This window comes from Cornus florida, unplaced genomic scaffold (genome assembly GCF_030987335.1).
Source record: "Cornus florida cultivar Cherokee Brave unplaced genomic scaffold, ASM3098733v1 CherokeeBrave_3.0.0_Hap2_Chr05, whole genome shotgun sequence".
NCBI lineage: Eukaryota > Viridiplantae > Streptophyta > Magnoliopsida > Cornales > Cornaceae > Cornus > Cornus florida.
The window spans coordinates 79,313,027-79,326,443 of NW_026775575.1; positions in this window are offsets into that span (position 1 = coordinate 79,313,027).

The following is a 13,417-nucleotide window of genomic DNA, read 5'->3' on the forward strand; positions in this document are numbered from 1 at the left end:
CAGGAGGGAACCTCAAAAGTGATAAAAGTGGAGGACCTATCTGACTGGAGAGGGGCACCTCCACAGAGGAGTGAAGGGTGGTGACCCTTTCCTCGTTCAGTAAATTCAGTCATAGGACAAGTAGCTCGAGATCACTTTGTCCTTTCAAGGACACGCTAGACGGATATTGGCCATGTGTGTCTTTTTTCAGAAATGATGCCATGCGAGTAAGCGTCGTGGTACCTTTACAACATTTTGCCTCCCTGCTCGAGGTCGCGAGGAAGGAGCTTGAGTAAGTCATTACTCTTCCTCGAAGGTGTCATTTAACTTTTGGTACTGAAAGGTCAAGTTGCTTCAGTTCTCTAGGTCAACGTGTCAACTTCCTATTGGTGCATCAAAAAGCGTGACGCTTCGAGTTCTGCGTCGCGTCTTTTCACTTGTCAAAGGTGCGACGCTTGGGATGAAGGGCACCTACTATTTAAGCCACACTTGTCTCATTTTCTCAGAAAAACTTTCATTCTCTTGGTTCAACTCTTTGCTTAACCATTCTTACTTAATTCGAGCTCCTAAAATATGTCTCAAGCAACGCGCACTGACAATCCTAGTGTTCCCCTTTGGTCGAGCACCCTCTGGGCTAATAACGATGGGTTGATGTTGATGAGGCTCAGGAGGGTTCTTTTCTTTTCTAAGGGGAACCCTATGCGCGCAAGGGAGTACTAATCTCTCCTAACTCGGTGTTGAGGCTTAGAGTAGAGCAAAGTGACTTTCCTCATTCTAACCTCGTCTTTATAAGCCAGACTGGTCATAACCTAGGGTGGGACTTGTGGACGTTCGTAATACTCGTCAGCTGATTATCAATCGAGATGGCCCTGGTCTCTCCTTTCTCATATCTCGATGGAGTAGAGAGACTCATACATTTGTTACCTTTTGGGGGGAGTTCACACCCACCCTCGAGGACGTGGTACAACTCATGTGTTTAAACATGTTCGGCAAATATGACCCTATCTCTTGGTCTCTTCATGAGGTCGAGGTTGAGAAGGCTGCAGACTTGCGACGTGCCATTACCTCGGCCAGGAAAATTGCTACTCGGTTCCAAGCTGATGGCCTTTGTGAGGAGTTTTCCGAGACAGGGAATAAATGCACCTTTGTATCAATCCTCTGTTACTATTTTCAAGATATTCATCCTTGCGAGCTGGAAGGGCAACAATCCTTTAATGGCCTATGAGCAGGGACCATCTCTGTCTTGTTAGCTTTTTTTTATCCTGGTTTTCTCGGTTTATCTTCTTGGATCCTCCTAATGATGGTCATTGCCTTGACCTCGTTCCTTTAGCCATAAGGCTATCTCGCGGCACGAGTCTTCCCTTGGCTGCATTGTTCTTAGGTACTCTTTATCATGAGCTTGATTTAGCCTATGCTCGCATGGAGTGATCTGTGGGCCGTATGAGTGTGGTGTTTCCTATCAACACCATCTTTTCGCCGATGTTCCTCTATGAATAGTTTCTTGGTTACGCCTCTCGCCCCACTGCCTTACTGCACGATAGTGGACTAAAGCGATCCTTTCAGTGGCACAAACATGCCCCGAAGAAAAAGCTTGCCGAGTTCATTGATAGAGAGAGGTGCTTTATGGCTTGTCCCTATATCCAAGGCCCTTGAATTGACTATAACACATCGAGGGATGGCATGCCTTTAATCACCATCCTGCTTCGACCATTTTTGCTATGTCCTCCGTGGGCTATCTTCTTATTATTCTTCCTTCACATTCTAGAGTGGGGAAGGTCTATAATCCTCATAAGGTAGCTCGGCAATTTGGGTGGGACCAGGGACTTTCCAAGGATTATGGCTACGGAGCTCGTCAGGACCAGAGTACCTATGCGTTGGGGTTCTCTCGCTTCCTTGATTCAAAAGGTGCATAACTTGTAGGGGATCGTTGTATCCTTTATGTTCCTTTTCAATCGAGGGTGGGGCGCTGGTTGTGGGGACAAGGGTGTATTGGAAGGAAATTGTTACTGCTTTTAAGCAATATATATGCAGCGATCCCGCCTCTGTCCATGTTTGTCCTTTGCTTAAGGGTGATGCCTCGTTTCGTTCTTTTAAGAATGGCAGCGCATCCGTTTGAGGAAAACCTTGTGGTACGCCAAACTTGCGTCCTTTGACGCTATCTGATGCTGTTGTGCCAGTGATAGCTCTTTAGGATACCAAGCCTCGTCGTAATAAACATAAGGCTGATCGAGACATTAGCACATTTGTGCTTGCCTCTATAACCACCTCCTCAAAGCGAGTTAGGGTAAGTGGTTCTGATTTTGAGTTCTTTTTATGTTTGTGGTTACTTTACTTTTGTTAATGCACTTCCTTCCTCGGAGGTCTAGATGTTCCCTCGGATGCTCTTCATACTCTTTTAAGTGTCCTTAGTGACCCTGAACAGGCCGCAAGGGAGGTGCTATCATCGAACCTAAACCCCTCTCGTCTGCCCCTTCATTGCTCGCAGCATTGGATAGGGAAAGAACTCATACCTTTAGCACGAGGCTTGGGCAGGTTTTATTAAAGTACCAACGTTATGAATACTGCTGTAGATCCTGCTTTCATTGGCATTTTTTATTCTGAGGGTAGCCTTAGCCAGTTGCCCTCTAATAGATGTATGGGCCTTTTTTGGTGTTGAGTCCTTATTTTATCTTATTTATTCTAACTATTTTCGCTTTGTAGGTGTCGAGGGGGTGGGCGAGCTAACAGTCGAAGGGGGTGCTGCGACTAATTCGGAGGGTAGGCATTCAGATCGCAGAGGGGATGACAGTGGTTTGGGTTTTTCGGTCGAGGTGGTTCAAGAGCTTGCTCAGGTGCCTCTTCGCGATATAGAACAACTACTTAAAAAAACCATCGAGTCTCTTCTTTTACCTGAGGAGAGTAACTCGGGGGGAATAGAGGGTTCGAGTGCTGCTAGCTCCGAGGGACAGTGCCTCGAGTCAGAGTGGCTCGTCAAGTGGGAATGATGGTGGAGACAAGGGTTTGGCAGATGGGGGGTCAAAATGTGCTTGAGGAAGGTGATGCTCGTTTGCCGGCCCCCAATTCTTCAGTAATAGCAGAAAATGCCGCTCCCTCGACTGGTCCCTTGATAGTCTCGTAGGGGGGGGGAACACTCCTTTCTCCAAAAGGGGTGACAGTGTTAAGTGATGTGAAAAATAAGCACCCTGACACCATCGAGAACCTTGACGGGGGCTGAGCCTCTTTTTCTGGATTTTATTTATAAGGCTTTGTTCAAGTTGGTAGTGACATTTCGTAAAGCTAGGGAGAGACATATGGGCGAGAAGGAACTTGAGTCCCTCGAGCACCTTCTTGCAAACCTAAAGGAGGGCTTAAGTCGAGGTAAGCTGGGTTGAAGGTGTGATCAAGCGGGTGAGGTTGCACAGAGCCAGGGAGCAGATGGTGATTGAGATTAAGGACTTACGTGACCGCATGGAGGATGAAAAAAAAGTGTTGATATCTGAGAAAAATCGTTTAGTAGAGTTGTAAGAACAAGTGAACGCGATATGTCAACATATTGCAATACTAGAGGGCGACCTCAAGCACAAACTAGCATCACTGGGTCCCACGATCTTAAATTTAAGTGATCTTTTGTGATTGTCTTATAATTGAAGGAGATATGTCTCCTTCTTCTTCTTCTTCTTTTTTATTTTTATTTATTTTTTTATATTACCTGAGGGAGGTCAGTGTTTATGTATGTACGACCCCTTTTAACTGATTAGTAATGTATGGTACTTGTTTTCCTCCTTGTTTTTTTTTTTTTTTTTTTTAATTATATATATATATATATATCGTTTTCCAGAATGTGCTATGTGTATAGCTTGGTGTGAATAATACAGTAAACGATCTCATTCAGGGAGAGATAATAAAGTAAATAATAAACCAGGATAAGTAGAGTTGTTGCTTTTAAGCGTTAGAGATATATGTGGGGAAATATGGAGTCCCTCAGGCCCCTTTTCATTGATGCTCTTATTTCTTACAAAAGAGTCGAGGTTTAGGGACCTCTTACAAATGCATAGCCTCGAGAGGAGGTCTTCCGATCCGCCAGATTAGGTGTTGTACTTTTTCAACCATTTGGCATTGAACAAAACAAACCTAAGGTTTTGTTGCTGCCTAGTTTCCCGATCTCATAATAGCCGCTGTTGCTCGCAGCATGTGCCGCCGCTTTTAGTACTAGATCACCTTCTTGAAATGCTTGAGGTCTAATGGTGGCGTTGAAGGCTCGAGCAACCCTCATTTGGTAAACCACCAATTTACTTTTTGTATGCTCCCTTCGTTCTGCAGCCCCTTGAGCTCCCCAATCTTAAGGTCAAAATGAGTTTCAACTGGAAGTACTGCCTCTGTGCCATATACGAAAGAGAAGGGCGTGGCGCTTGTGGCTCCCCTCACAATAGTTCGGTAAACCCAAAGCACGAGAGGCAATTGCTCTACCCATTTATCATGTTGTTCCTTCAGGGTTCTGCTCAGGATCCTGAGTAGAGTCTTGTTGGTTGCCTCTGCTTGTCCGTTGCCCTTGGGATAGTAAGGTGTTAATTTGTGGTGGGTCACTCGGTATCTTTGGAGGAGCAAACAAACTCTGCTGTTGACAAAAGAGGTCCTATTATCCAACATAATGACTCGGGGTACACCAAAACGACATATGATGTGTTCTTTGATGAAGTTGGTCACCAATTGCCCCGTTACTGTTGACAGAGCCACCCCCTCGACCCACTTGGTGTATACCTCTGTTGCTACCAAAATCCATTTCTTTTTTCTTGATTTCGGAGAGATTAGACCTATTAGATCCATGGCCTAAGTGTGAAATGGCCAGGGAGTGCTTAATGAATGCAACTCCACTGCTGGTGCGTGAATGGCATGGTTATGAATTTGGCATTCTCGGCATCTCTGGGCATGCTCCTTACTATCTGCTTGCATTGTGGGCCAACAATAACCTAGCTGTATGAGGCGGTTATGCAACTTCTTCCAGCCTTGATGCTCATCCTCGTGGGTTTGCTTAAATTCCTCCTGCGTCTCTATAGAGCTTATGCAACGTTTGGCTCTTTTATAAAAGCTTTGCCTCATCAATTCACCATTACTTATGAAGAAATGGCTTGCATTCCTTTTTAACAAAATGGCCTCCTCGCGGTCCTGTGGGAGCAGACGCCTCTTGAGGTAATCTATGTATTTCTGTCTTCAGTCATTTTCAGTGCTGACGGCGCACTGGGCTCCCTCGAGGAGCTTTTGGCACTTCGAGCACACTTTCTGCATGGCGCTCGTATCCTTTGTCATGAGTGGCCAGTAATATCCATGCCTCTGCACCCTTCTGTATATACTTAATGGGTCATTACCACATGTTTGTTCATAGATCTCATGTAGTATATGGCCAGCTTCTTGTAGTCCAATACATCTTGCCAAGGTGCCGCCTGGTGCTCTGAAATACAGTGTTCCCAGATAAAGAGTGAAGCCTTTCAGGATAGTTAGGGGAATTTCTCCTATGCCGCCCTTCAACTGCAACTCGTATGCCTTTCGCCAATCCTCTTCGTCCCTTTAATTGACAATGTCCTTGTTATGTAGGCAAGACTCGTCTTTCTTATGAATCCGAATATCCATCGACTCGCATGTGATCTAGACTTTGTAAGCTAAAGTGGCTAGGGCATCTAGGTGACGATTGGCCGTCCGAGGCGCATGAGTTATACGGAGCTCGTCGAAATGACTGCTGAGCTTATGGGTGATGGTTCTATAAGCTGCCAAAGTCGGCTCTTTGATGGCGTATAAACCGTCTAATTGTTTCACCACTAAGTTTAATTCCCCTTGAACGTGTAAGCGTTTGACTTTTATTTCTCGAGCTGCTAACAGCCCCAGGACCAAGGCCTTATACTCTGCTGTGTTATTGGAGCATCTGAAAGTTAACTTGTATGAGAAGTTCCGGGTTTCTCCATCCCCGGGTGTCGATACTACTCCAGCGCCACTTCTTTTGGAGGTCAGTGATCCATCAAAAAATAGGGTCCAGATCGCATTTTTGGCCGTGCAACACGCTGATTCGAGCTCTTCATGAGGGAGATCATCCTGTACTGGCTTGAATTCTACTGATGGGAATTGGGCCACCAAATCTGCAAAAGCTTAGCTCAAAATGGCGCGCGGCGTTAGGCACTGTATGTCAAACTTGGCTAGCATTAAGAGCATCGTGTGACCCGCCCTGAAATGATGGGTTGCGAGAGCAGATACTTCAACGGATCGCACTTTGTAATGAGATGAATGGTATAAGCAAGAAAGTAGTGACGAAACTTTTTTGCCGTAAATGCCAACGACAAACAGTGGCACTCGATCGGTGAATACCGTGCCTCCGCACCATGAACAATTCTGCCGATATAGTACACAGAACACTCGCGACCCTCCTTCTCCTGGGCGAGCAACGCCCTGATGGAGCACTCAGTCGAAGTAATGTACAACCTGAGAGGAATGCCTTGTTGAGGGGCTATCATAATGACAGGTGAAGATAACAAGTTTTTGACCCTGTTGAAGGCCTGTTGATGTTCTTCATTCCATCTAAATTTGGACTTTCCTTTAATGAGAGAGCTGAAGGCATGTGTAACTGCCAAAACTGGGATAAAGCGTCGGAGGTATGAGATCCACCCCACCAAAATTTTCAATTTCTTAAGGGAGCATGGACACGGCATCTCCATAATAGCTTGAGCTTTGCTTCGCTCGATGTCAATATCTTACTGATGCATTACAAAACTCAAGAATCGGCCAGCTTCGACTCCAAAGGCGCATTTCAGTGGATTCATTCGCAACTTGTTCTTTGGCAGCGTTCGAAGACTTTTCTCAAGTCCGTCAAATGTTCTCCTTTGGCCCGTGACTTTACCACTAAGTTATCCACGTAGTTAGGGCTGTTTAAAAAATCCGGTAAACCGAAAAATCGAACCGGACCGGACTGCATTGGGCTGTTTGGACTAGTTGTATAGCAATTTGGACCGGTCATGGGCCCAAAATTATGGAACCGTAATTTTTCGGTCCGGTTCCGATTTAGGGTCCTGCTGAACCGGACAGGCCCGGACCGAACCGTTACTATATTATATAATATATATATATATATATATATATATATATATATATATATGTATGTATATCATACCGTAAACCTAAATCAAGTAAAGTTCTCACGTCTTACGTGCTCCGCGTTTTCTTTCTTTTGTTCTTTAAATTCCTTAAATTGTTTTTTAAAAAATTCAAATTTCCCTTTTCAAATATATCTCAATTTTATTTCCTTTTTTCTTTTTAAAATTCTTCTTTTTGCGTGTTATATTAATGTTAGTTGAATTATTATTTTTTTTCCAAACTATGCCCCATCTTAATTAAAATAAAATAAAAAGGAAATTAATTGAAACTGACAAATCGAATCGAACTGAACCAAACCGGTTTTTTGCAGTTTGGTTTGGTTTGGTTCCATGGGCATTATGGTTTGGTCTGGTTTCAAAAATAGTGGAACCGTTATAAATGGTTTGGTCCCAAAAAAACTCACAATCCGGTCTAAACCGGACCGTGTGCACCCCTACACGTAGTCCTCCATATTCTTGTGCAGCATATTGTGGAAGATGGCCGTCATGGCTCGTTGGTAAGTGGCCCCGGCATTCTTCAATCCGAATGGCATGACGGTAAAGTGGAAATTTCCCATTGGGGTATGGAAGGCTATCTTCTTTGCATCACATTGCACCATTCTAATCTGATTATACCCATGTATCCATCTATGAATGAAAACATCTTGTGCTCCAATGTCGAGTCAATCAGGTTATCGATTATAAGCAGCAGAAAATCGTCCTTGGGGCATGTCTTATTTAGATCTCTAAAATCAACGCAGACTCTTATTTTTCCATTCTTCTTCTTCCCTAGGACAATGTTTGCTAACCATGTGAGATGCTGAATAGGTTTGGTGAAACCGTTCTGTAGAAGCCTTTGGATTTATTCTTTAATCTATAGCTCGAGTTGCCTTTGGTCGCACATTAAGATGATGAGCTACAATTTGAAGATCTAGTTCGGGCATCTCGTCATACGTCCAGGCGAACACATCGTTGAACTCTTTGAGTAACTCTTTTAGTGCTGCCTTTTCATGTTCCTTCAGCATTTTGAATACGTAAGTTATTCGAAGTCGGTCATAGGCGGTCAGGTCTACCGCTTCCAATTTTTCTTGGTTGGGTCGACTAGGTTCAGTTGGTCTCAACTCGATCTTTTCTTCGAGGTCCGGAGATTATGCTTGACATAATTTCACTCGGGGGCGTGGTTTTGCCCCGTGGCCGTGCCCCCCAACACCATCATAAGTGGTAAACGACTCTTCCATCTAATAATCGCACCCTTTTACATATAACTGACTTTTTTTGGCCGGCAGTTGCCCCTGACTCAATTTCACCACCCATAGGCTTTTCATGTGGCTGCTTATCGAGCTCGTCCCATTTTGGCAAAGGGGTGGCTATCAATGGCTGCGTCTTGTCCAAGTCATCAAATTCTTTAAAAAATCTAGCTTCTACCATATGGGACTCCTTTATGGTAAAATGGCGCTCTGAGCAACGAACTGTGACTTGCTTTCCATTCCAGAACCCCTTTATGCATTGCTAATACGAAGAGTGCATTATCTCGAACTTGTGCATCCAGCTACGGGCCATGAAGAGGTGATAAGAGGTGTCCGAGTCAATAACATGGAACTTGGTTGGGCCCTTGAACTTACCAATAACTAGCTCGGCAACCACATGTCCCTCTGTCCTTCGAATATTGTTGCCAAATCCAACGATCTCGGTTGGTTTTCGGATTAGCTTTTCGTTTGACATTCCGCTTCGTCTGTAAACTTCTAGAGGCATTATGTTAAGAGATGAGCCATTAGCCAAAAATGCTCGTTTGAATTCTACCCCGTTGAGTGAGGTTGTGACATACAATGGCCGGTTGTGAGGGGTAGGGATACATTTGTCCTCCTCGATAAAAACTATGGCTGCTTTAGACGGCCTTTGTGACATCGAAGGTGAAGTGATCAACGCCACCTCCCTGAAACCCTCTTTCGCAGCTAGCCAAAGAAATTTAGCAATTTCTTTCTGAGCAAAGGGCAAGAAATCCATTTTTTTGGAGAATAGTCTTGACAGGTGCTGCTTCCAGTAACCGAAATACGCCCAAATCGCCTTCTTTGACCAGCGCGACCTGGGAAACGTCGCCCTCGGTTCCTTTTTCACTGTTTATTCCGCCTATTACCATCATTGCGGCTCTTCTGTCATGTAAAGGGAAAGGCTCTTCCTTCATATCCCTCGGGGGAAGGATGAACTCGCTGCTAGTAATCCGTCTGTGGAAAGTGTTCCACAAAGCCCAACAATTAAAAGTGGGATGACGAGTGTGCCGATGATACATGCAAAACTGAGGGTGAACCAATTCTTCCTGGGTCGGTTCTCGTGTCACCTCGGGTAGTCTAATGTCTCTGTGTTGGATCCATTTCCTGAGAATGGCCTTTACTTCTTCCACAGTGCACCGAAAAAGGGGGAGGAATCTCGTCTGGGTTCTTTCCTCGAGGTGTGCGGGATGGACCTGTATTTTTCTTGTTAGGCGACATATCGGCAGCCGAGACCAGAGGCCCGCGCTTGCCCTGGTGATCCTCCTGAACAAGGACTTGAGTGTTGATGGCGAGATTACTCGCCATGTTGCGAGACGCCTCTATCAGGTCTGCAAAGGTAGGGAGTTTTTGATTGATGAGAAGGATCCAGTAGGCCCCCTGCATTCCTTGTATGCATATCTTGGCCAACGCCGCCTCCACGTGTGTCTTATAACACTCTATCGCTCGATGATGAAATCTGTGAATATATGTCAACAAGTCTTCTTCGTGGCCCTGAATTTCCTTTGTCAACAAAACTATGGTCACCCTTTCTTTAGCTTGGAAAAATTTGGTGTGGAACAACATGGCCAGTTGGTTCCACGTGGTCAGAGATCTGGGCTTTAAGTTTACGTACCATTTGTAGGCTCTATCTGTGAGGGTCATGGTTGTCAAAAGCGCACCTGGGCACGCGCTTAGGCGCAAGGCGCCTACAGGCGCAATAGTTGCGCTTCACAATAGCCCAGGCGCAGCGACCTCCACTAGGCGCGCGCTTGGGCTGCGCCTTGAAGCTTGTATGAGGCGCGCATGTATTATGCAGCATATATTTTCTTTGTTTGATTGTTTGTTATTTATATTATTATATTTAGTATATATATTTATTGCTTTGGAAACTTAAAAAGTAAAAAATAAGAATTTTGTCATCTCAAATCAAGCTGCAGAAGAAACGTGGAATGCCCACTAACCTAGTCAAAAGTGGGAAAGTCAAAACTCAAAAGTGGGAAAGAGAAGAGAGAGAAAAAAAAAAAAAAAAAAAAAAAGAGAGAAAAGAAGAGAAGAAAAGTTGAAGAATCTGGTCTTGCCTCCTTCCTTCCGACAAAACCACTATCCAGGTTAGTAGTTATTTCATTTAAGTTTTTTTCCCCCTTTTCTCTCTCATCTGTTTTTTTTTTTTTTTTTTTTTTTCTTTATGAGTCTCGGTTTTTCTTTTCTTTTTTTTTTTTCTTTTTTTTTTTCTTCCGGCTCTGTATATATATATTTTTCCCTCCTCCTCTTCTCTCTCTCATCTGGTTTTTGTTTTTGTTTTTGTTTTTTTTTTCCTGGTTCTCCATTTTTTCTTCTTTCTCGGTTGGTTTTTTTTTTTTTTTTTTTTTTTTTTTTTTTGTCTTCCGGCTCTATTTTTTTTTTTTTTTTTTTTTTTTCCCTCCTTCTCTTTTCTCTCTCATTTTTATTTTTATTTATTTTATTTTATTTTATTTTTCTTTTCTGGTTCTCCATTTTTTCTTCTTTCTAGGTTTATTTTATTTTATTTTATTTCCTTCTTTGTGGGTCTCTGTTTTTCTTTCTTTTTCTTCGGGGCTCTATTTTTTTTTTCCTCCTCTTCTTTTCTCTCTCATCTGGTTTTTGTTTTTGTTTTGTTTTTTTTTTTTTTTTTTTTTTTTTTTTCCTGGCTCCCTCCTTTTCTTCTTTCTCGATTTTTTTATTTTATTTCTTCTTTATGGGTCTATGTTTTTCTTTCTTTTTCTTCAAGCTCTGTTTAGGGTGTCATTTTTTCTTCTTTATGGGCTCGGTTTTTTTTTTTTTTTTTTTTTTTCCTCCTCTTCTCTTCTCTTCTCTTTTCCTCTCCTCTTCTCTCTCTCATTTGGCTTTTTTTTATTTTTTAAATTTTTTTCTGAGTCTCTGTTTTTCTTCATGTAAGGCCTCTGTATTTTTTTTTCCCCTCCTTTCTGAGTCTTCTCTCTAGCCTAAAATGCTGCTCTGCTATTGTGGACTAAATACATGCCCTTCATCTAGCCGCTGATCATGCCAATTTTTTTTTTTATAAAAAAAATGCTGTTGTGCTATGATGGACTAAATATGTGCTATTTTTTTTTTTTCTTCTTTATGGGCTCTGTTTGCTAGAATTTGCTACATTATTTAAATTTTGAATGTTTGTGCCTGAACGCTGATTGCTGAATTGCTTGAATGCTTGTTTGCTAAATTTAACTTGGTCCATTGACTCCATTCTATTTCTCATTATAAATAGATAGGAAAAAATGTCAAAGGATCCAGGTTGGAATTACTGTCACCTGCAAAACCCACAAGATAGGAATGCAACATGTAATTTTTGTGAAAAAGTTATGAAATGAGGTATTTATAGGTCTAAGCAACACATTGTAGGGGGATATAGAAACGTACAAGCATGTAAAAAGTGCCCTAAACATGTGAAAGAAGAGATTAGAGAATACATGAGCAAGAAGAAAGAAGAAAAGGAACACACAAATTTGTTGCCTGATTTTGATGACATGGATGATCAAGATGAGGATGATGTAACAATTATTGATGTTAAGGGCAAAAGAGTGGCAAGTGGAACTGGAAGTAATAATATTCAATCAAAAAAACAAAAGCAGAAAGGTCCTATTGATTTGTACTTCACCCCTCCCCCGGAAGTAGTTGTACAAATAGAAAAAATGACAAGGGTAAGCAAACAATAATTGATAATGCTTGCAAGAAAGAACTTAGAAACCGAGCATGTCAACGATTTGCAAGATGGATGTATGATGTTGGGATATCATTCAATGCCCTTAATTATGATAGTTTTGCACCAGTTGTTGAAGCTATTGGCCAACATGGTCCAGGAATGAAACCTCCTCCTTATCATGAGGTGAGAGTTCCCCTCCTTAAGAAGGAACTGGAGCATACAGACAATTTAATGCGAGATCATAGAGAGGAATGGGCAAGATACGGATGCACAATTATAGCAGATGGATGGGAGGATAAAAGACATAGGTGTTCGATTAATTTTCTGGTGAATTGTCCTAAAGGGACAATGTTCATTCAATCTGTTGATGCTTCCTCTTAATCAAAGACCAGTGAAAAAATGTTTGACTTGCTTAACAAGTTTGTGCAGCAAATTGGAGCATCAAATGTGATTCAAGTAGTCACTGATAGTGCCTCTTCTAATGTTGTGGCAGATATAAATTTCAATATGTACTTGATGTGGAAATTTTAGGTTTATTACTTCTAGCCTTCTATTAATCCATATTTTATTTCTTTACAATAGGGAGAATGTTGGAGGGAAGGCACCGACATTTGTATTGGTCACCTTGTGTTGCACATTGTGTGGACCTGATGTTGGAGGACATTGCTAAGATCCCAAAGATAATGACGACCATAAAGAGAGCTATAATGATAAATGGTTATATCAGAGCTGTACCCATTATATCAGACTTGTATCAGAGCTGTACCCAGCCAGAAGTGTGGGTATAGTGATGATGTAGACGGGTGTGAGTGGGCGAGTGTGTAGCACTGGTGAGCTACCACTTGTAGCCGGGTGTGTGTGGGCGGATGGCGTTCACCGGCAGCTACTGTGATGTTTAGTTGGTGTGGTTGGGCAGGTAGCCCAGATTTGTTGTTTTTTTTAGTGGGTGGGCGAGTGACGCATCGACTAGCTACCACAACGGTTACGGAGTGTGTGGGCGGGTGACTAGCACTGTCAGCTACCACAACGTCCTACATATCATTATATCTCACATCGCCTGGGGTAAGGATTTGGATTTTGGTTTTGTGGTTGTTGGTATTTTTGGGTTTACGGATTGTTGAATCTGAATTTCGAGGACGAAATTCTTTTTAAGTGGTGGAGATTGTAATAACTTGGATTTTTTTTATGATTTTTAAATTTATATTTTTTTAGTTTTAATTAGACACTTGCCAAATTGAATAGTAATGTTTCATTTTAATTTATTTCGCATTTGTGTTATATATTACATATATATATATAATGTAACATCTTTTTGGTGGCAGCAAGTACCCGCGAAATGGAAAGAGAGAAAGCAAAATCGAAGTAGTTTTGTATAAATGATAATGTGGGCCCCATTAAGAGATATTGGTGTTGATTTATTTTAT